The 22,083-nt window shown below is 44.9% G+C and overlaps 1 long non-coding RNA gene across 1 annotated transcript in view; it reads left to right on the top strand.

Annotated features, from left to right (window-relative positions):
• The window catches only part of LOC121171483, a 22,376-nt gene extending 17,966 nt beyond the window's left edge, over nucleotides 1–4,410 (top strand). The window contains exons 3-5 of the long non-coding RNA XR_005886145.1: nucleotides 462–558; nucleotides 1,807–1,991; nucleotides 4,167–4,410. This is a non-coding gene — a long non-coding RNA (uncharacterized LOC121171483). The remainder of the gene's footprint in view (nucleotides 1–461; nucleotides 559–1,806; nucleotides 1,992–4,166) is intronic.
• Nucleotides 4,411–22,083: the final 17,673 nt, after the last annotated feature.

Below are 22,083 nucleotides of genomic sequence, written 5' to 3' on the forward strand. Positions count from 1 at the left end.
CCATTTGGGTCTCCCACGTGGGTGGCAGGGACCCAGACTTGGGCCGTTTCCACTCTTGCCAGGTGCACTAGCCGGGAGCTGCATTGGGAGTGCAGTGTCTAGGACTTGAATTTGCCGCACCATGCCAGTCTGTCCTGTTGCTTCATTTTGGTAGAAACGGTGTTCCTATGTCGTTACTGCTCCAAGGGACGTAATAGAAGTTTTGATTGTGCAGTTTGTTAGTTTTTTTACTTGTTAGCATGGTGTGGTAACTTCTAGTCTTCATATAGTAGAACAAAAGCCAGAGTCTGTTTTTTTTTTTTTTCAATGAAGAAACTGTTAAGTGCTTTTTATTGTAGTAATAACCTTCTTAGTGATATAAATTTTGTACCGTCAGGTAAGTGAAATATGGAAATCTCCCTTTGATGCCTAATTTGCTTAAATTTCTTTCTTTCTTTTTTTTTTCTTTGCTTCCCTTTTAGGTTGATACAATCTATCTGTTGGAATGACGCTGGAGAATATATTTTATCTGGCTCAGATGACACCAAATTAGCAATTAGTAATCCTTATATCAGAAAGGTAAAGTGATTAAAAAATCTACAATGTAATGAAAAAATCAAAAAGGTAGAGAAAGCTTAAATAATTGTGGAATGGCATTTATAATTTTTATCTTTAATAAGGTTAATTATATAAATATAATTTAGAGGTTAATACATGGGAATTCCTTAGTTTCCTTAAGGAAATAATTTTATTCAGCATTAGTCTCCAGAAAATTAAAGCACGCTTATTTTACCCAAGTGGTTAACAGTGGTCCCAAGTGACGTTATCTGTGTAACGCTCGTTGGGGAAGAAAGACAATATGATTTTTTTTTTTAAGCTCCTGTACCCAGCTTTGGAGGAGCTCAGCTCTGGCCATTGTGGTTGATCCAAAGCCAGGAGCTTGGAGCTTCTTCTGGGTCTCCCATGCGGGTGCAGGGTCCCAAGGCTTTGGGCCATCCTTGACTGGTTTCCCAGGCCACAAGCAGGGAGCTGGATGGGAAGTGGGGCCACTGGAACACGAACCAGCGCCCATATGGAACCCTGACAGATGCACTGCAAGGACTAGGCCATCGCACTAAACCCAAGAATGTTGGTTTCAATTTATTTCTTTTAGAGTAAATCTTGTAGTTAAATATAATGAAGGAATTTAGATGCTCTTATCTATACCATTTCATTAATTGGATTTTGTACATACAGTTCATTTAATATTTTTGTTTTTGATTGTTCAATAATTTTTTGTGTATTTGAAAGGGCTACAGAGGGAGGGAGAATTTGAAAGAGGGAGGTCCATCTGTGGGTTCTGCTCGCCCGTTTTTAACTGCTTTTTCCAGATCATTATCAGGGAGCTGTATTAGAGGTAAAGCAGCCTATAATCGTATCAGTTTTGCAGGCTGATTCATTAGCTGTGCCACAACACTGGCCCAGTTCATTTTATTTCTTCATTGTAAAAGGGAGCAAATTGATTATTTAATATACAGTTTGAAAAGTCCATCAAAATAGTTCTTAGTTACTCAGTCTTACCACTGAGTGAGGTAAACCAAATAGATAAAAACTGCATATTTGGTTTAATGGCATTATTTTGTGCATTTTTTTAGTGGATGATTCTCTTCATATCTTAAAGGGAGTAAAATAAAAATATGTGAGATTTGGGTTTTCTAAAATAAAATTGTAATCTTTAATTGACATAAGAAAGCAAATGAGAATTTATTGCTTGATATCATCAAAATAAATAGGAATTTTTCTTTCTAGGAGACAAGTTACGTAAAATAATTTTTCTGTGTGTTTTAGGTTTTGACAACATTCCTTCGGGGCATCGAGCAAATATGTTTAGTGCAAAGTTCTTACCTTGCACGAATGATAAACAGATTGTGTCCTGCTCCGGAGATGGAGTGATATTTTATACCAATGTGGAGCAAGATGCGGAAAGTAACAGGCAGTGCCAGTTTACGTGCCATTATGGAACTACGTATGAGGTACAGTTTTGTGTTCACAGATAAGGTTCGATTTGTGTAAGTGTGTATAGGTAGGAATGTGTAGATATGTGTGTACATACAGGTGCATGCATAGAGATTATTGATGACTGTTTAGATGTTTTCTTGATAGATCTGTGAATGGAGATAGGAAGATACTGTGATGGAATTTTCCGTTGGGGTTGTAATTGGTGGAGCAGCCCGACTTGAAGCCGAGTTGTCAGCCTTTGAAGATGGCTACTACTGAAATGCAGGGCTGTGTATTAGGTGTCTCCCTTAAATCATTGACCTGTCTAAAGACTTTGCTGGTATGCTTACCAGGTCCTCAGCAGGAGCACTAGTGCACAAGACGAGACAGTCCTCTTCCTGGAGGATGCCCATTTGCTAAAGCCCCGAGTTGAGTTGCATGAAATGGAATGAGCAGGGCTCAGTTGTACTTCATTTGGTTTAGAAAAACTGCTCATCCTACCAAGTTCTCTTACAGCGTTTGTGTGTCATTCCTTCCCATCAAATGACTGACTGGGTCCCCTTGTGTTAATCTGGTTACTTGCATTTCAGTTCCTCTGTGGCCCCATGTTTGGATGTGCACTTACATGGATAGTACATACTGAGATTTCCCTTTCTTGTCCTTTCTCTACATTTTTGGTTTTCACTGATGAGTGCAGTCAGTTTACATTTGTTTTGAGTATTAATATATTTGGATCTACCTATATCATGACTTGAGAAAGCTCATGGTGAAGTGGAATTAAATCATATTTATTTTGCTGCAAAAAAAAAAATATCTTGGGCTCGGCATGATAGCATAGTGGTTAAAGTCATTGCCTTGCATGCACAGGGATCCCATATGGGTGCCAGTTCTAATCCTGGCAGCCCCACTTTTCATCCAGCTCCCTGTTTGTGGCCTGGGAAAGCAGTTGAGGACGGCCCAAAGCCTTTGGGACCCTGCACCCGTGTGGGAGACCCGGAAGAACTCCTGGCTTCAGATTGGCTCAGCTCTAGCCATTGAGGCTGCTTTGGAAGTGAACTAACTGAAGGAAGATATTCCTCTCTGTCTCTCCTCCTCTCTGTATATCCACCTTTCCAATAAAAATAAATCTTTTTAAAAAAAAAAATCTCCTTATCTCCTATTCTGTCTATACTGTACACACACACACTACATTTTATTTCTTTGAATAAGAGTGCAAGTTCCCATCGTCGGTATTACTTCCCAGATGTCCTCAACAGCCAGGCTTAGACCAGGCCAAACCTGGGATCCAGGAAATCTGCGTCTCCTCATGGGCGGCATGGACCCATGCACCTGCTCTGCTTCCCAGGCTGTATGCATCAGCAGGAAACTGGAACTAGGAGTGGGGACCAGGACTTTGAACCCTAGTCCTCTGCTGAAGGATGTGGCTGTCCCAAGCAGCAACTTTGTTTAAAGGGGCAGGCGCAGGGTCCCAAGGCTTTGGGCTGTCCTCTGTTACCCTCCCAGGCCACAAGCAGGGAGCTGGATGGGAAGCGGGGCCACTGGGACAGGAATTGGTGATCCAATATGGGATCCTGGCACTGCAAGGCAGAGTTAGCCTGTGAGCCTCCATGCTGGCCCTAAATGATGCCTTTTGGTGGACAGAAGTACTAAGTGTTGTCTGAAATACTGGTTAGTATTTTGCAGTTAGTACTTTTTCTTCTTGTTCAGGAAGTGTTTTCCCATGTGAAAGTTATTTTCTCTGTAGGAAATTTTATTTTTTTGAGGTCAGTGCTGTGGTGTAGTAAGCTAAAGGCTCCATCTTCAGATCTTTGATAAGACTCTTCCCTGTGCAGCGCATTCAGACTGTTACAACTTCCCCAGCTGGAGGTATCTGCTCCTGCCGCTAGCTTTCTTCTGCTGCAGACGCTGGGAGGCACTGGGGACACCTCAAATCATTGGGTTGCTGTCCCCTACATGACTGAAACACACAAGGAGCAGAAAATTAAAAGTAGTTGATAAAGTTAGACATTACAGTTTGTATTAAGGTTTTTTAGTAATGAAGAATGAATGCATTGTTTTATGCATTTCCATCTGTAGTTTTGGGTCAGCAAAGCTAAGTCATAAATGATTAATATGCGTGCTTTGTGTTAGTTTTGTGAGCAGTAACATGGTGTTCCGGAGCCTTCTGGTTGAATGGTCAGTAATTACCCATACCTTGTTTTCGTCCTCAGATCATGACTGTACCAAATGACCCTTACACTTTTCTGTCTTGTGGTGAAGACGGGACTGTCCGGTGGTTTGATACCCGCATCAAAACTAGCTGCACCAAGGAAGACTGCAAAGATGTAAGAATTCAACTTTTGTACAGTATGATGCAGAGTAAACTAAGATTATATTTGGATTGTAAATTATTTCTTAGTAATGAAATTATGAATTAATATTTTAAAACTTATTTTGAAGGCCCGACAAGATAACGTAGTAGTTAAAGTCCTCAACTTGAATGCACCAGGATCCCATATAAATGCCGTTTCTAATCCTGGCTTCTCTACTTCCCACCCAGCTCTCTGCTTGTAGCCTGCGAATACAGTCGAGGACAGCCCGAAGTCTTGGGAACCTGCATCTATGTGGGAGACCCAGAAGAAGAAACTCCTGGCTCCTGGCTTCGGATTGACTCAGCTCTAGCTGTTACAGCTGCTGGTGGAGTGAAACAATGAGCAGCAGATCTTCCTCTCTGCATATCTGACTTTCCAATAAAAATACATAAATCTAAAAAAAAAATTTTAATAATTTCTTCAATGAATATACATTTTATATCAAAAATGATTAAAATGCTGATGTTGAAGTTTGAAAATGTATATATGGATTGTATATTAAAACATTTGTAAAAAAATTACATGTTTAAAAGTGTATTCTGTTATAAAAGCTTCAGTAATTCATCAATGTGTCTTTATTCATGACACTGGCTTTTCTTCCCTAAAGATCATAATTGGCTTCATTTTCAGTTTGAGAGCTGGGCAGCGTTAGAATAGTGTTACAGGCTAAGGAGGAGAGGTTGGTTCTATCTACCCAAAAAGGCTAAAGAAAGAACAAAACAGAACAGAAATTTATATTTAAAAGTTACTTCCCTTGTTCTTTGGTAACTGGCTGACAAAATCAATAGGAACATAACTAAATAAAAGCAAGCTACTTTGTTTAAAGTGGAAGGGACTTGGTCATCGCGCGCAGTGAGGGTGGAGCCTTTGAGGAGCTGGTAGTGCTCCAGGCCTGAGTCCCCAGGAGTGCTGAGCAGCTTGGCTCCACTCTGATGAGATGGAACTTGAACATGCGTTGACATCATTTTGAGTTTTAGCCTGATTTAAAAGTATCCTTCGTTCTTGTCATCTGATTTAAACTCCAAATTTCCATTGTATTAAGCCACTAATGAAGACAGTTGGCTTATTAAGTGGGAGTGATAAGCACGTGCAGTAACTTAGTGCCTAACCCCGGGATGCCAAGAATGGCTACAAGATGCAGGCTTCTAGGAACATGCTCCTTCAATATTGCTCACTTTTCCAAAAACATGTCTTTACTATCATTTACTCACTTTTTTATGGTCATTTTTTTTCCACATTATTGCTTTATTTTTTCTGTATCTGGGGTAAAAGGGAGAGATATAGGGAGAAGCCCCATCCAACCTCCCACCCATCCCAGGTCTCTGATGTGGGGCATGCTCCGAAGGTATTGCACAAGTGGTTTTGATAGTTAAGCAGTTCTGAATTGTTGCCTATCACCATTCCAAGCACGTTGAAATCACTGCAGAATCCACTGGTTGACGTGTCTACCTTAGAGTCTCCATTTGCCCAGTTTTTCTCTGCCAACACATGACTGGGGGGAGTTGATTGATATGTTCTGTCCTCCATCCTCCGTCCTCTGTTGTGGTACCAGGTGTCCTCTGCATGTTCCAATGGACCACCATATCCTCCATGTGCACCTGGATATGCTATCCACTGCTCCGTCTGAGCCTCTGAGGAGGGTTGGCTCGGACACTTGCACTCCATGGCAGGCCATGGAACCTGCACTTCTCTTTATAGTTGGGGTTCGGAGTCTGGCAGTTCGATTGGGGAGATCCCCAAAGAAACTGTCCAAGGTGATCCCAGACGAGATTCTTGTGTGTGCTTGCCAGTACAGGGCCTGGAACAATCCATCACCCCAGTCAGCTGGTGGTTGCAATTGCTGGGTCGGTTCTGTCTTCCACAGGAACCAATGGGTGTTGCATTCCAGCCTAATTCTGCCCACAACACACTCAGCCTTCACAAAAACCAGTAAGAGATGCAGTCTTATTGGAGCAACCCACAATAATCCCCACCAGGCCCGCCCCTCGGTTGGTTCCCGTGCTTGCCCATGTAGACAGCATACTGGTCCAGTCTATCCCACATCCTATTCAGCTCTTATGTCAATGGGCATTGAAGCCTAGTTCAACCCAACCAGGCCCACTATCCAGTCCATACACATGCTGGTTGGTGCCGTTCTGGCCAGGCAGCTCTGCCCTATCCTGGTTTTCATGCTCTCCAGTGGAAGTGATAACCCAAGAGGGAGGTGCCCACTAATTCCTTCCTGGGCCCATTCCTGGATCATGCACTTTCCAGGTGGCTCTGCAGTTTAACTTGACAGAATCAGCCCCCCACTGCCACCATCTGCTAGGTGATGCTGTGGCAACGCCCAACCAACCCTCACCCATTCTGACGTATGCCTGCACCAGCAGGGACAGTCAACCAGCCGGGCTATTCCCTGATCTGGTTTACATGAGGCCCACAGGTGTTTTGCCCTGCCTGGCCTGATCTGCCCCTATCTCAACTTACTCTCTCCAGTGGGAGTGGTGTTCCAGCAGCGGGGCTCTCCATATTCCCCCTACCAGCTTTATCCCCTCCCTCCCTGGTTCCTACAGGTGCTGGTTGAATACTGCAGCGCAGTCTGGCTTGGCTCCCCTCACATCAGCATTTGCCAGTTGGTGCTGTAGCCAAGCCTGGCCCACTCCATTTCCACTGGTGAGGGTTAGTCTAATGTAGCCCAGCCCAGCAGGCATTCAATCCCAGCTGTAATATGTACTGCTATGTGTTATGACCAAACCTGGCCCAATTCTCACTATTCTGGTGCTTGAATTCACCAGTGGGTCATGTGAATTGGTTCAGCCTAGTCTGTCCCTGACCTGTGCAAATGTATGCTGGTGGGTACCTTTCCTGGCCTGGCCTGGCCTGCTCCTTATCTTGGTTCTTGCGCTCACCTGCAGGAATTGTGTCCTGCCAGAGGAGTTGCCCACGCTCCTCCATCAGAACCTCTCCCAATGCCAGATCTCACGCATAGCGGTCACCGGTTCATGAGCCAGCCCTACTTAGTCCACCTCCCGTCCTAGTAGTAAAAATGACCTTTCCATGTCTGGCCTTCAACCCATTCTGGTTCTTACTGTTGGATGCTTCAGCCCAGCCAAGGTTCATCCATACCCCAACACAGTTCACACATGGCTCAGGAGGGGCACAGACCTAACCTAGTCTGTCCTTCATCCACCCTGGTCCTCCAGAGCCACAGAATGTGCTGGAGTCTAGCCCGGCCTGGTGCATCCAGTCCCAGCCCACACTTGTGCCAAGGGAGACTGCAGCCTTACCCAGACCAGAACGCAGCACCCAATCTGGCTCCTGCACTCACCAGTGGCAACCCCAACCCAGCCAGGGTGTCCTCTTAGCTCCCCAATTGGACCTGTTCCCAGCCATACACCACATACATACCAGTGGTTGCTCTGACCCAGGTTGGCATAGCCCCTCACCTGTCTTGGCTTTTGCCTTTGTTTCTGTGGCCTAACATTCCTGGCGCATGCAGACCAGTCAGTATAAGAGCCTAGCTTGGCGTGATCTGTGCTCCATCCTGATTTTTATTTTTGCTTGTGAGCTAAGGTTTGCTTGGCTCTCCATGGTCCACCCCCTTCCATAACCAACCTACACATTAGGCAGCCATTGGAGCTACTTTGCCCAGCTTGTGCAACTCCCAGGCCTGGACCATGTTTTCACTATGGATGTTTTCACTATGACCCATTGGGGCGTTTCCCAAGTTACTCCACTTGACCCACTTCCAGATCTAGTTCTCATACATGGCGGTGAGTGTGGTCAGTGCCTGGCATAGTCTGGCCTTCCATGGCCTTCCATGAGCTGGTGAACATTACAGCCTGGCCCACCCCACACCCTATTCAGGATGCACATTCGGGTGCTACTGCCTGGACCAGTCCAGAGTGTTGTTGGTTCCTTTACCCATGAGTGATGGCAATCTCCATGGTAACACCTAGCTCAGGCCACCACCACCCCAACTCTTCAGCTAACCATTGGGACTAGTATTTTCGCAGGGTTTGGCCCATACATTCCCCAGAATCTACCCTCCAGACATGGTTCTCTTGTGTGCTGGTTAGTGTCATGGCCATGCCTAGTATGACCTGTCCCCTGGTCCAATGTTCTGTCAGGTACTAGGATCTGGCCCTGCTCGACTAACCCCCAGCCTAAGCTTTCACATGGACTGTGGTGTAGTAGTAAGCATTGTTTGGTGATAGCAAGTTCTATACAGGACTCAAAATTAGGCTGGTATATCAGTCTGACCCACAAAGATTGTCTGGTCTTTCTCCTCCAAAACACCAGGTCTCAGTACCCTCGCTTACCTTCAAGGAAAAGCTACTCTGTCAGTGGGAGTCCTTCAGGATGGATTTGCAACCCAGAGGCACAGTGCTCTCAACATGGACAAACCTAGGCAGCACTTCCATACCCCTAGGACCCGGAGCTTACCGCCGGGGAGCCAGCAGGCAGAGCCTGGCGCCAAATGTCACACTGGTCACCCAGGCACAGCTCACTGTGTGTTCATGATGGCTTGAATCAGGGCCTCAAGAATGGAGTCCGACCCAGCCTGGGACCTGGCTGATGGAAGTTCTCCCACCCAGACCCCAAATTCGTATCCTTCTGGTCCCTTGTACCATAGGATTTGGTGGTGGGTGGAGCCCGGGTCTGCCCTGTTCTCCAGAATTCCTTTTTCAGAATACTTACTAGGAAGTTTGGGCAGGTCCGGGGACAGCTCATCACATGTTTGCTGTAGCTGGTATCAGGGCCCCGAGAATTGAGTCTGACCCAGCTTAGGACCTCTCATCAGCCAACAGGCTGCTGGAAGTTCTCCCACCCATTTATTCACTTTTAATGCTTTTTAAATTTATGAGATATGTGTTGAATGAGTCATTTAATCTTTTCACTCCAAATAACTAACCTAAGTTATTTTCTCTGCTATACATTATTTCAAGCAGTTGCTTTTTCTTAGATAATTTTTGAAAGGAATAAATGACATTTTGCTCAATATATTACTAGCAGATTAAGTGGTTGCTAACTAAATTAGTACTGTGATTAACATGTTAGAAGTTAGTAGTTTTTAACAGTTAAGCATTGCAGCTTATATTAAGCTTTTAGGTATTAGTTTTTGTTTTGTTTATGACAGAGCTATAGAGAGGGGTGGGAAGCAGATATCTTCCATCTGTTGGCTCACTTCCCAAATGGCTGGGCCAAAGGAGGCCAGAACTTCCATCCAGTTCTCTCTCATGGGTGGCAGGTGCCCATGTACCTGGCAGCCTCCTGCTGCCTTCCCAGGCACATTAGCAGGGATCTAGGTCAGGAAGGGAGTAGCCAGTGCTCACTGGCACCACCGCGCTGTTACGCCAGCATGTGTATGAGCTTCTGTTATGTTTATTGTGTGTACACACACACACACACACACACACACACACACACATACACAGAAATCAGAAAGCATTGAATTAAATGTAGAAATAAGTTTAGAATATCAAGTTCTTTGGGGTGTTTGGCATCCTTGTTCCTTAACAGTGTTATATACTAACATTAGTTATTTCAGTTTAAAAATCATTTATTTATAGTGTGTATCTGAAAGGCAGAAGCATTGACAGGTGTCTTCCATCTGCTGGTGCACTCTCCTAGTGCTCACACAGCCAGGACTTGGCCAGCCACTCTGCATCTCCTGTGTGGGGGCAGGGATCCAAGCACTTGGCCCGTCCCTTGCTGCCGGCTTAGAGGGACATGAATAAGAAGCCGAATCAGGGCAGAGGTGCCTGGAACCCAAGCTCAGGCTTGCCAGTGTTCATGTGTGTACAGAGTGGTGTCTTCGCTACTGCGCTAAATGCTCGCCCTCCAAAAGCTTTAATTTTTATTTTACTATATAGCATAGCAGAATTTAATTATGCTTTTCTCAGCACAAAGCCCATGAAAATCAGAAACGAAGGTTAAGAAGTATTTTTTTCTGTGGTTTATATGTGAAAGTGAGTAGACACGGAGACTGTCAAGAAAAAATTGTAACTAGAGCCATTTGTAATTACTAAAAACAAGAGTTAAAGAAGATGCGATAAATTGGGTTTTTATGGGTTAAGATTTATGTCCTGAGTAGAGTGTATAGCTAGATTTTATATTCAGTTCAATAACATAGGATATTATTATACATAATTTGAGGTGCTACTTAATTTATAGATGAGACGGAATATGAGAGGAAAAATCAAAATGAACACTCACATGTTTGACATTCATTCCTGGGAAAATGATGATGTCATTCACTGGAGTTGACTAGTTTGAAAGCAGATAGCCAGAGGTGATAGTTCATTGTCGACTGTGCAAGCTGTGATGGGCCTTTTTGTATATGCAAGCAGAGATAGTATGAGAAAGCTCAAATATTGAGTCAGGTTGGCAGAAGTTACATTAAAATAGATCATCATAAATTAATTTTGTGATAAGACCTCTGAACATAAACATTTTAACTGTATCCAAAATTACAAAACTCCTGTTTGTTTGTTTTTAAGATTTATTTAATTATATTTGGAAGGTGGATTTACAAAGAGAAGGAGAAGAGAGAGAGATATCTTCCGTATTGCCCCAGGTGGCCACAACAGCCAAAGCTGACCTGATTGGAAGCCAGGAGCAGGAGCTTCTTCTGGGTCTCCCATGTGGCTACAGGGAGCCAGATCAGAAGTGTTAACAGCCAGGGCCTGAACTGGTATTCATATGGAATGCTGGCACTTGCATGTGGAAAGTTAGTTTGTTGAGCTCCTCCAGTCCTGAGGACTTCACAATGCAGGCCTATATTACCTAAAATAACAACTTCTGTGAAAATTAAGAGATGGCCTGTTACTGCCTGCCTCTCCTGGACTAGTGTAATAACTTCTTAAGTAAGTATAGTCAGGCTATACTGTGTTTTCAGCTAGCAATCAGAGAAAAACTTTTTTTAAAACCCATAAATATAGTTGTGTAATTGACTTAGCTGTAAACCCAGCCCATGCCTTAGCTTCCAAGCCTGGTAACCTGACTTCACCTTGTAAACTTCATCCCAGACCACTGTCTCCTCACTAAGTTCTCAAATAGGCGTACTTCCGGCTCTGCTGGCCCTCACTTCCCTTGTGCATGCTGTCCCTTCTCCAAAACATACTTTTCCATTTGCAACTTCCGTCTTGTCCTTCAGACCTCATTAAATCACTCAGGAATAATGTGACCTCCAGCTGCAGGCGTTCTCGCCTGCCTTTTTGTTCTTTCTGACTTGCTCTATTTCACTATAATGTCATCATATGTGTAGGGGATTATTTAATATCTACCTACCTCCTCCCACATTCTCTGCTAAATACTTAATGCCTAAAGTTTTATCAGTTATTTGGGAAGCAGTGCTTTTTGAACAAGTGAGTAAAACAATTCTTTAGCATTGGAGAACTATAGAAATTGCTTTACCTTGAGATAAACTTGATTAGATTTATGATTTAGTTCATTTTGGTGGGTGTTGGATGATTGATTGCAAGGAAGTCAGATTATTTCTGAGTGAAATTTTTTTAAAAAAAGTGGCATTGATGTGAACTGATAGTGAATGTGTTTGTAAAACGTCGGAGAGGTGGGATGACTGGAACATTGAGATCGGCTAGGCATGAATGAGAGAACGATGAAGTGTTTTTGAAAGCACAGTAGATGGTGATTGACCAGCACTGAGATTTCTGGAAAAATAGCTGATTTGGTGGCGGGGGGCGATCTGTGTTTTACTTTTCTGCTTGGCTTGTAGAAAGCAATGAAACTAATGGCAAAAGGTGCTTTGTTAGAATGCACAGTGCAAGCGGATGTTCTCTTGGGGACCCTATGCTAGGGTGCTGGGCGCTGTTCCTCTGACGCAGGGTTGGGGAACGTGGGACCTGTGTGCTGTGTCAAGGCCTGCAGAGTGACATGGAATGGCCCTGTCCAACCACCTGCAGGTGGGACTCAAAAGTGAATATATAGATTATTTGTTGAAACACTTTTGGTAGGTAAGACCTTTCTGGGCAGCACATGGTTGGGAGGAAATGCCCCCATTTTACACTTGATCATTTTGGTTCTTTGTGGGGAGGGTGGGCGTCAAGATGCACCTTAACCAATGAGGTTTTTGTAGGTGGTGGTGTGGTGTTGGATTGGTGGAGGTATGTCACGTCACCTCCAGTGGAGTCTGCGTGAGAAATCACCAGGCCGAGGCGGAAGCTTCAAGGAAGGATGCTTCCTGGATTCGGCTGCATCTCCAGTGGTCTTGGCATTCCTAGCTGTACTGTCTTTGCTCTTGCCTTTATGGCTAGAATAATACTATTTATGTGCGGCAAAGGCTCAATATTCCTTTATATTTCTATGAAGCCTTCTGACAGGAGACTGGACAAGGATAGCAAGCAGTATAGGACAAAAACTATCAAGTCACTAGCTTTAATAAACCTACCTGGGATTGTTTTTGAGAATTCCTAAGAAGAAGATTATAGTATAGATCTATAGCTTAAAAAGCCATACAGGAAGAAAAACTAAGAAAAATAGACAGGTTAATATTAAAACCAACGTAAGGCGCAAGGCACCATGAGAACTAACCACTTAATGATTAAAACTGTAACTGGTGCCAAACCACGTCCACAAGAAACAGCAACCACAGTCTGTCACCAGGCTGTTAGAGAACAATCTTTCCTCAACAGCCCTGCTTACTTCCCTGGAATAATTGTTTGTAGAAATGTTACCACATGAATAAACAAAGAAAATGTCCCTTTGCAATAATCTATTGTATATAAGCTGATGCCTTGCTTTTGCAAAAGGCACTCAGATACAACTGCCTTGAGTTGTCGTGTCTGTTTGTCACTCGCCGAATCCTTGCCCACCGTTCCCGGGGGCCTGTTCCCGTCGGACTGGTTGCTCCCGGCCAAGCCGGTCCACCGCGGAGGTGTGGTGTTGCTGGTGTTGCTGGTGGAGGTGGTGTTTTCTCCTTTAATCTTACACTCAAAAGGGAATGTCTTACCAATGGCAGTTTCAGTTCCAGAAGAAATCCTGAGCATTTTCATTGTCCCTCAAAATCAAGATCCTGCAGCTGGTGTGTTCCCCAGAGCCTCAGGTGCCTCTAGCTTCTGCAGAGCACCCAGCACCAGGCTTGGCTGTTCTACACAAACTCCAGCAGCAGATCCCTGAGCCCAACCCACATCGCACACTTCTTCAGGATCTCTTATCTCATCCGTCCCGTCCCCCAGCGCCTGCTGGATAGGCTGCCCACTGCAGGCAGTGCACTGACACAGTCAGGGATCGGAGACCTGATTACACGCCAAGGGGAAAGGCAGGAAGTGTGACAGACAGTGTAAGCAACTGAAAGAAAACCTAGCCCGTCAGCAGCAAGGATCCGGTCCGTGTTCCCAGTCTTGCTCAGCAGGCTGTTGTGTTCTGCCTTGTGAGACAAGACTGCTCCCATTCAAAGACCTGGTTATGGTGTTTTATCAGTTGTTATTCAGAGAGAATTCTGTGCTCTTTTTCTTCTTTGATGCCGCTGATCTTTCCTGTTTACTTACCTAGTATATCAGTTATTTACCTACTGCTACATGACAAACCACCCTGAGAGGTGGTGGCCTAACATGCCACCTATTTGGCTCCCAATTCTGTGGCTCAGCCTGGCTGATCTTTGGGTCTGAGTTTGGCTGATCTGTGTTGGCTCCCTTGTGTATCTGCAGTTGGCTAGGGGGTTGACCAGAAGCTAGACAATCTACAGCGTCTCATTTCCAGTCTGACAACTGGCAGGCCACTGGCCAGACAGAGGACACTTGGGCCATGTGTGTCCCTTCAGCCAGCAGGCTCACTTCTGCTTCTTCATGTAGTACGTGGTTGAATGGGTCCCCAGATCTCTAAGCAAGAGGAAGGTCAAGGTGCAGAAATTGCACAGCATCATCTCTGCCTCATTCCACTGGGCAAGGCAAGTCACTCGCCTGGCCCGGGTGCAGGGTGGGAAGGACTAGATTCCTATGCTGGGTGGAAAGAGCTGCAGCATTGCATGGCAAAGGGTTCAGATGCAGTGAGGGAACAAGGTGACGGCCATTTTATCATCAGTCACGCACTGCACATTCCTCCCATGAACATGCCTTAAAATTCCTGACAACTCTTCAGGGATTACAGTGTGGGTTTTTTTTTATTATTAGGCAATTATATAGTCTAACTGGAGGGCTGGCTTAGCTTATTGTGTTTGTTTCCTGTGCATTAGCCTTTAACATGTGGCTTTCTGAATTTTGCATAGAAAAGGCTCTGTGATTTAGTATTAACCATGTGACCTGTGCCTGTTGCCCAAGACAGGCATTCGAGTGTCACCTGTGGAACACACACACACAGTCGGCCCATTCGAGTTCCTTGATCAGTTGCCTCAGTGTGTTTGATGCTCATAGCAGCAGCTCAAGTGTGTTGAGGACCATCTTGCCTGTGTTGCTGTATCATTAAAAGTGCCCACAGACCGAGCTGTGCATGGCAGTGCCATCTTATGGGTAGAGAAACTGATACTTACCAGTTTATAGATGTGCTTAAGGCCACTGAGGCTTCTCTGCCAAGTTCACAGAAGACTACATTGAGACCGCAGTTCTGTCCAGGTTCTCGTGGGTCTGAGACCCTGAGGGTTGTTTAAGAACTCCACTTTGACCCACACCGAGGCACAGCTCTCTCTCCTGGGTTTGTCATTGCTGCGGGGGCTAGAGCTGAAGAGTAGAGTTTTGGGGTCCTCTTGGATGGGGTCAGGGGTGCTCCACATGTTTTTGGCTACTAAGCTTTCAGTTCCAATGTTGTAAGCTTAAACACACTATTAGACTTCTCAAGAATTCCCTTAGATTGCAGGCAAACTAATGTTGGGTTATACTGAACTCTTCATCCAAAGTGAATGCTGTTTATTATTGTACACTTTCAGGATGTCCAGGTTGACTGCAAGTGTCCTGCAGTGTCCCCACATGCACTGGAATCCTCCACCCTGACCTCTTCCACCAAACAGGGGCAGTTGGCCCTTCCTCCCCTCTCGCCCCAGTGCTTCCCTCGCCCTCCTTTCCCACTGGAAGAATTCTGTGACAGATACTAAGATAAAGAGGAAGACTGTCGAGGCATAGCAGGCTAAGTTACAACTTGGGTTCCCACATCCTGTATCAGAAAACTGATTTGAATACCAGCTGTTGTACTTTTGTTCTTTCTCCCTGCTAATGCATATGGGGAGCAGTAGGTGAGGGCCCAGTGCTTGAGTTTCAGCTACCCTCATAGGAGACGTGGCTGGAGCTCCTGGCTCCGGACTGTGGATCAGCTTAGCATCCGGACCACGAATAGAAGACCTCTCTGTCTCTCTCTCTGTCTCTGACATAAACACATTTATATGGATAGTTCTAAGAAGGAATATTGTATTGTCAAAGAAATTATAAATACGTATAAAAACAGAGGATAATGTAACACATAGCTAACTACCCACAGATACGCCAAATAATGTAACATTCCCATGCGACAGTGTCCACACTGCCCACAGATACCCGGTGTCATTTTAAAGTCAGTCCCGGACTGTCATTCCTGAGACGCATCCTTGAAAACCTTCAGCAGGGAAACCCGTGTTCCCCTCTGAGTTGTGTCCTCCGTCCCTACACTGGAAGGAGCCACTGGCCTCTCCACAGCCCTCAGTCTGCTTCTCTCTTCCAGGGCCCAGTCATATACGCACAGTTAGACCACTTGGGCGGACGTCACAGTGACAAGATCAACAAGTCGGAGTCCGTGGTCTATGCAGACATCCGGAAAAACTAAGAGAAAACCGCACAGAATGCATGCCGAGCAAGAAACGAACCCGTCCAGGACTCTGGTTAATCACGTGTGGCCTTGGGGACCCAGGCAAGGACAAGCACATGTGTGCTCCTAGAGGGAGAAAAAGATGTGTATAAAGACTCTGTATAAATATGCTATTTAATCTTCCCGACATGAGGAGCCAGTGGTGTCGCGTGCAAAGCTGTTGTGACTATGTGCATGTAAATTGTCTTGCTGTTGTACTTCCTGTCAGGGTCACTTATGCTCGGGAAATCTCATAACGGTTTCTACCATTTCATTAGGTTACTGCCATGTAGTAAGGGTTTTGCCTTCCTGGGGACAGGAGCAGGTCTTTCAGCACGCGCAGTCGACGTGGCCTTTCCACCTAAGGCTTAACCAGGCTTAGCTTTGCCACAGGTCGAGAGTGGGGCTGTGGCTCTGGAAGTACATCCGGGGTGGCTCCAGCCCAGTGTCAGCAGCCACCTGCTGGGGCACAGCTGTTACAGAAAACGTCCACTCTCCACACCGCTTGAAGACACTCCGAGAAGGTTTTATTGATATTTTTCTCTCTAAAATACAAAGTGATTTTTTCAGCCTTCCGTATCATGTAGACAGCCTTCCGTGTCCCACCCTTCGTGTGATCCGCTCGTGGATCCTGCAGGGACTGTGGTTTCCCAGCTACACGAAGCGCACACACACCAGGCCAGTACGCACCCACTGTTTCCATTTCTCCGAAGGTTTGCACAGAGACCTCTGTTCACTGGCTCACTCCCCTTCAATGCCCACCACATCTGGGACTGGGCCAGGCTCAAGCGGGAGCCCAGAACTCACACCCGGGTGTTCCCTGTGGGTGGCAGGAGCCCTGACTGCGGGAGCCAGCACCTGCTCCCTCCCAGGGTGCAGGAAACAGGAAGGGCTTGAACGGAGACATGCCCGCCGCGTTCTCTCTGCTGCAGTATGAGTGTGGAAACTTTCCTACAAACACAAGACAGAGTAGTAAACTCAGTGGTCATCTTCAATAACTATTAGGTCCCAATCCTTTTCAAAAATCTTTTTTAGTTTTTTTTTTTTTTGGATTATTTTGAAACAAATCCCCAAATCACATCTGCTCATCCCTATATGCTTCTTCTTTTTTAGTTTATTTTTATTGGAAAATCAGATTTACAGCGAGAAGGAGATATAAAAAGAAAGATCTTCCATCCGCTGGTTCACTCACCAAGTGGCCACAATGGCTGGAACTGAGCGGATCTGAAGCCAGGAGCCTCTTCCAGGTCTCCCACATAGGTGCAGGGTTCCAAAACCTTGGGCCATCCTCAACTGCTTTCCCAGGCCACAAGCAGGGAGCTGGATGGAAGTGGAGCAGCTGAGATATGAACTGGTGCTCCTATGGGATCCTGGAGTATTCAAGGTGAGGATTTAGCCACTGAGTCATCTATATTAGGCATCTTAAAAAGGTGGACATTTTCTCACATAACCATAATATCTTTTCAGATCCAATGAAAGCACATTTTAAAAAACCAAATCCTGGGTTTTGTTGGTTATGCAGTTTACACTCAAATTTCCTTTGTCACAGATATGCCAATTTCCAAATGATTTCTTCAAATCAGAATCCAAATATGCTTCTAGGAAAGACCTGTTTGAAAACTAAAGATGGGAGCTTCAGCCACGGCAGTGAGCCACCACTTGGAACACCTGCAGCCCCCATCAGAGAACTGGGTTCAAGTCCTATCCCGGCTCCAGGCTCTAGCTTCCTGCTCATGTGCCCAGCCCCGGCTCCAGGCACTAGCTTCCTGCTCATGTGCCCAGCCCCGGCTCCAGGCACTAGCTTCCTGCTCATGTGCCCAGCCCCGGCTCCAGGCACTAGCTTCCTGCTCATGTGCCCAGCCCCGGCTCCAGGCTCTAGCTTCCTGCTCATGTGCCCAGCCCCGGCTCCAGGCTCTAGCTTCCTGCTCATGTGCACAGCCCCGAGAGGGTGGCAGGTGATCATGGTCCCATAGTGGAGTTCCTGCCATCCATGGGTGACTTGGATTGAGTTCTGGGCTCCTAACCCACCCCTGGCTCCTGTCACTTAGGGAATTTAGAGAATGAACCAGTGGGTGGAGCATCTGTCTGCCCTTCAGATATAATAGGTTTTTAGAGCAGCTAAAATCTGAGATGGAATCTTGGTGCCCTACAGGGCACCGCCTGTCCCCAACACTGTGCCAGGAAGTTTCTGCGTCAGTAGGCAAGCACGAAACCACTCAGTGTTGACCCTGAGAAGGCTTTCTCTTAACAGACGTGCCATGGTAGTTAAAGCTCTCTTGAACTTCTAGAGATGTTTCCACTATTGATAGTAGTCCATTATAAGTAATGCTACAATTGTCCTATGAACTGTTACTAAAGAGGGGAGGAGGGTTCTCTGATAAAGCAGGTCACTGCCTTTGATGATTTGAACTGTAACAGAGACAGTGAGTTCTTCATGGATGTGAAACGAAACAGCAGGGATCACATTTTTGTGTGAAATCTCCAAGCAGTGTTAATATCTAGAAATATCTAATAAAAGTTATGTGTGTGTTTTCAGAGAAAAGTCTAAGAGAGAGAAGCAAGAAAATGTTACGAGGTGATTCAAAATGTTCATCAATAGTGCTTCACAGTATCCTAAACAGGAATTTGTAGCTTAAACTACATAAAAAGGCTATTTAAATTAAGAAGATGAACCCAGGGGCCGATGTTTGTGTAGGGGAGGTTAAGCTCCCCGCAGCACAAGCATCCCCCATTGGAGCAGTGATCTGAGTCCTGCTTGCCTAGCTTCTGGTCCAGCTCCCTGCTCATGTGCTTGGGAAGGTGGTGAACTACGCCTCAAGTGCCTGGGTCCTTGTCAGCCATGGGGGATAGCCAGAAGAGATTCTGGTCTCCTAACTTTGGCCTGGCCATGGCAGGCATTTGAGAAATGAACCAGTGGATGGAGGGGGCTCTCTCCCCACTCCATCCTACATACCGTATTTAAATACATACATATATATTTTTTAAAGTTCAGTCTGTGTTCTGATGGAATCATGACTCCGTATGAAGACTATACTATAGTAGCAACACAGGGAAAATCAGTCGGAGGGTGGGATTTTTCTGAGGGGTGGGAGGGAATGCCAGTCTCTACGAAATTGTACCATAAAATTCAAAAATTCAAAATAAAAATTTAACCAAAAATAGGGGGAAAAAGTTCAGTCTATTTTAAAGAAAAAGGAAGAAAATTGATCCAACCACATAGGATTTGCTGCTGCACTATAATTTGACTAAAGTGAGCAGTAACCACAGGTGGCATTCAGGGGGCTGGCATCTAGAGGCTGGTATCTAAGGGGGCTGGCTTCTCAGGGGCTGCATCTAGGAGTATTTGGCTTTGAGCCCTCTCCGAGTTGCATGGTTGATTATGAGCACTCTTTCATGAGAGGGGTTGCAGCAGACAGAAAACAGACTTTCCAGAAAGGCAGAGCGAGCGCCCCTTTTAGCTTGAGTCACATGCTGTCATTGGGCAGTAAGACTTGTAGAAACATGTTCACACACACATTCTCTCTTTCTATCTCTCTCATTACATTATGTTAAGGATACAGCATTCTTTTTTTTATTATTATTATTATTATTATTATTATTATTATTATTATTATTATTATGTTATGCTGCCAGAGACCAGCTCCGGCTGACTGAGAGCTTACAAAGGTTGCGTGGATTGGCGAGATGATATGAAGAGATAAGATGCAGACCACTTTGGCTTGATGCTCACAATGGACAACTCAGAAAAGTTGCCTTCTTTATTTATACATAAATCATCACAAGCTTTTGCACAACATCCAATTGTTTCATTTTCACTTCATGGTTAAGAGAATACAAAAAACAATCCTAAGGAAAATATTTTCAACAAATCATTACTCATTGAAACCTGCACTCACTTGGCTGAAGCCAGGAACTCCACGGTTGGCAACGCATGTGGTTACATAGTGACAAGTAGTTTACTTATACTCAAAATCAATTTTTACTAAACACAATCAAACTAATATTGCCTAAAATATTAAGAGTACAGAATTAAAAGATCATAAATGAAAGGATTTTATAAAAGTATATAACATAGATTCTTTGCTAAATCTTATAATCAAATCATGCATTAATTACCGTCACCTTCACCTAGTGCCGATTCAATTGTTTTTCATTCTTTTGTTAAAGGGCAGTGAAAGGGATCAAGGCAGCTCAGCCAATTTACAAACAGAGGGCCTTTACAAGAAACTTCCTTCCATCTATATAAACTGTTTTTTGTCCGTAAATATAAGTGCCAATGTAAGATTGAGATTTTAAACCATTTTGAGGGGGTTCACATCTATTTCCTTATAAAAGATGCCCCATATACTTTTGCTTTCTTGTGGTAAGAAACTAATTTTAGTTTCTTATCATGTGTTGTAACAGTTCAAGGTCCAATGTAAACAAACTCTTTGTACCTCCATGATTGCCATCTGTTGCAAAATATTATCAAGCCATTTCTTAAGGAAAACATTACTTCTACTAGGGCAAACTTTAGGACAAAAGTGGGCACATAACAGGATGTTTGGAAACATAGTGGGCTCAATTGTATTATTGTATACTTTCAACTATGTGTCATGGCCTTACATTACTAAAGGTGTTTTTATCATAACATGATTGATCAGTTTGAGGTGTCATACCAGTTACAGGAATCACTTCACATTAACAACAAAAAAAAACAACAACACCCTCAAAAGAGTTCTATGAAACATCAGAGAGGTGATTGAGTTCCATACAATGGGTGAGGCAGCAATGGGGTGACCAGAGACATTCTGCCAGGCCTTGCTTCGCAGCTAGAAACTCCTGGTAGCCTTGCTAACTGAGGAGCGGTGCTCATCACACACCCATGCCATCCGACCCAACTGCATGGCTCCCCACATCATGCTATTTATTTATATTTGGATACATAGAGAGAAGGAGATATAGAGGCAGAATTTCTGTTCATTGATTCACTCCCCAGTTGGCTACAACAACCAACACTGAGCCAATCCAAAGCCAGGAGCCTAGAGCCTCTTCCTGGGCTCCCACATGGGCGCATGCAAGGCGAGAACTTTAGCCACTAGGCTTAAGAACATAACAATTATGTGTTAAGTGAGGAAACAGGGAACTACACATTTTGCTAGAACTAGAGATTCAGAGTGGGACAGAGGCTCCCTGCCAAGGAGGCCTCCTGTGAGGGTGTGTCTGGCTATTCCTGCAGGTGCTGCTGTTTTCCTTCATGAAGTGACAATGACAATGCTGACTGTCACTTACAGGTCACACAGTCGCCTACAGCCAGCAATCATTCTTGCACATCTTTAAATTTTTTTTTAAGATTTCTATTTATTTTTATTGGAAAGTCAGATATACAGAGAGGAGGAGAGACAGAGAGGCAGATCTTCCATCTGATGGTTCACTCCCCAGGCAACAACAGCTGAAGCTAAGCCAATCCAAAACCAGGAGCCAAGAGCTTTTTCTGGGTCTCCCTCATGGATGCAGAGTCCCAAGGCTTTGGGCCATCCTCGACTGCTGTCCCAGGTCACAAGCAGGGAGCTGGATGGGAAGCAGGGCCACTGGAATTAGAACCGGCATTCATATGGGATTCCGACATGTTCAAGGCGAGGACTTTTTATGCTATTGCGCCGGGCCCCACCTTTTGTTTTTGATATATATTTTTTTCAAGTATGCTATGTCACAGGTTCCAGTTCTTGGTATTTATAACAAAGTTTTGGTGACCAATAAATGGATGAATCTTTGCTTTTTCAAAACAGATTTCCATAGCAGCAGGCGTGAGTGCAGCTGTGGTCAGTGCTTGGGATACGCATATACCCCATCTACGTCTCGGCCCCTTCACCCCTTATCCGGCTTCCGGCTCATGAACCTCCCAGAAGGCAGTGCGTGATGCTCCAGGACTTTGGTTCCTGCCACCTGGGTTGAATTCCAAACCTCTGCCTTTGGCCTGGCCTTAGCCTACTCGGGCAGATATGTGCGGAGTGAACCAGTGAATGGAAAGTCTCTCTCTTTCTCTTTG

The sequence above is a fragment of the Ochotona curzoniae genome, unplaced genomic scaffold (genome assembly GCF_017591425.1).
Source record: "Ochotona curzoniae isolate NIBS_2020 unplaced genomic scaffold, NIBS_Ocur_1.0 scaffold_2683, whole genome shotgun sequence".
Lineage (NCBI taxonomy): Eukaryota > Metazoa > Chordata > Mammalia > Lagomorpha > Ochotonidae > Ochotona > Ochotona curzoniae.